Consider the following 2042-nt stretch of genomic DNA (forward strand, 5'->3'; position numbering starts at 1 on the left):
TCCCGGAACTGACTAGCATACTTCATTCAGTCTAAGCGGCGAAACCTTTTCCCACCTTTTTCACAAGACCTCCCCGCCTCACCTGCCTCCCCCAGCTGGCTGCTCAAGAGTTAGGAACCTCCCAGTGCTCAGATAGGTGTTGGGGTGTGCAAACACGGTGGCAGGAGAGCTTTGGCTATCTCTGGGTCACCGGAAACTTAAAAAGTAGAGAGTTGGCTGCAGAAGATTGGGGGTTTTAGGGCTCAGTCTTCTGCCTATGATCCCCAGGTTCACATTTGGGGAACTATCCAGTCTGAGTCCCAAAACAATATCAATCGCCTTTCCAAACCGGGCTTGTAGCTAGGAGACAGGAGCGTATCTTATTCATTTTCCATGAATCTATTTTAGTTGGTGGTTTGTCGGACGTTTGATTTCAAGGTCCTGAGCATGGCGCAGCGTTCATTGATTTTCTGGCATCTGTGGCTCCTACTGCTTCAGGCCTTCCATAGGGCTCTTTGAGCTGTACCCGGCGTGGCCACGAGAGGGCGATAGGGAAGCAGCGCAATTCCCAACATGCGTAGCGGAGAACCGTGCTCCAGGTTCAATTTGGCGGGAGGTGACAAGCCAGCCTTGAGCTGCGCTGAGCCCTGTTCTTTACTATGGAGTCGCCCCAGCCCCAGGATGGTCCTAAACCCACTGAAGGCCCCGCTCAGCTAGAGAAAATGCGTGGTGAGGAAGACAGCAAGAATGACGGGAAGGAAATAGGATCAGGAATGGAACGGGAGGGACTAGAATCTCAGCAAGACCCTGGTCCCTTTCTGTGGATCGCCAGAGCTCCCGGACAGTGGGAAGAGGACATATGCAAAGGGAAGGAAAGGAACACTTGTTATTGTTTGTTTTGTGTGTGTGTGTGTGTGTGTGTGTGTGTGTGTGTTTCTTTTTTTTTTTTTTTTCTTTTTTTCTTACCGCAGGGCAGGAAACTACTGATCCAGGCAAAGCAGGTGCACCTGGGGGAGGCATACGAAGCCCGTCCCTGTCGCTAACCCCCAAACGAACTTGATCTCGATCCCGACAGGCAAGCCCCCGGAGGGGCAGGGAGAACGTGAGCCCAAGAGACTCCTCGCAGGTCCAGGAGCCCAGCTCCGACCCCTGAGGCGGGGGAAGAAGACCCCCGCAGGAGGCTCGTCCCAGGAACGCCGGCGGGAGGAGAGGCTGCCTGCACTCACCTCGGAGAGTCAGCGGGCCGCGCCCCTGGCGGTTCCATGGTGTAATGGTGAGCACTCTGGCCTCTGAATCCAGCGACCCGATTTCAAGTCTCGGTGGAACCTTGCCCTTCAGGCCGAGCCACCGTCACCTTTTACTTTCCTCTCCGATACCCAGCGAGTCGCACGTGCGAAATTTCCCTCCCGATGTCCCCGCCCCCATCCCGGCAGGGAAACTCCGGGGACGTCGCGCAGTGCTTCTCCCCCCCCCCCCCAGGTGGGCCCTTCGCAGCTCTGCCCTTCGCGCACCTCATCCTCCTCCTCAGGAACCAGGGACCCGGAAGCCCGCGTCTCAGAGTGCCGTCCGCAGCCCCGCGCCACGGACACTGCGGCCACAGAGGGGGCACCGGGCCAGCGCCACCTCTCGTCGGGGACCCCTCGGGCCTCGGGTAAAACCCGGCGGCTGCACGGCAAGGGGCTCCCGCCGCGCGTCCTGTCGTTGCACCCACTCGCCTGCACAGTAGGAAACGATGGCGATGTGAAACTGCGTTGTTTACCTCCGCGCTGCGGAAGTGAGAATGCAGTTTCTAGGGTCCTGGGTTCCAGCCCGACGGTGGGCGTCTTTCCTTTTCTTTTCCTCGGATCCTTTCCCGCCCCTCTCAGAAGAATCCCGAGTGTCTGTTCAGGCCAGTAGGGGTCGCAGTTGTCCCAAACTTTGTACTGGAGCGTGGGGCGTCTGTCTGGTCAGTCAACCCGAAAGCGCGGGAAATGAGAGATTCTGGCTGGGGATTCTCTGGGCCTCACCTGCTGCCGCCCTCTGGACTCCTCCAGGGGCGAAGGTAACACGAGCCAGGGCAGCTC

At 58.3% G+C, this 2042-nt stretch overlaps 1 non-coding gene across 1 annotated transcript; it reads left to right on the plus strand.

The window, feature by feature from the left end:
- Positions 1-1235: 1235 nt before the first annotated feature.
- On the plus strand, positions 1236-1307 carry TRNAQ-CUG. The gene has a single exon. It is a non-coding gene; the product is annotated as a tRNA-Gln (tRNA).
- The last annotated feature ends 735 nt before the right edge of the window (positions 1308-2042 follow it).

Source organism: Lontra canadensis, unplaced genomic scaffold (assembly GCF_010015895.1).
Source record: "Lontra canadensis isolate GAN:19392208 unplaced genomic scaffold, GSC_riverotter_1.0 scaffold1268, whole genome shotgun sequence".
Classification (NCBI taxonomy): domain Eukaryota; kingdom Metazoa; phylum Chordata; class Mammalia; order Carnivora; family Mustelidae; genus Lontra; species Lontra canadensis.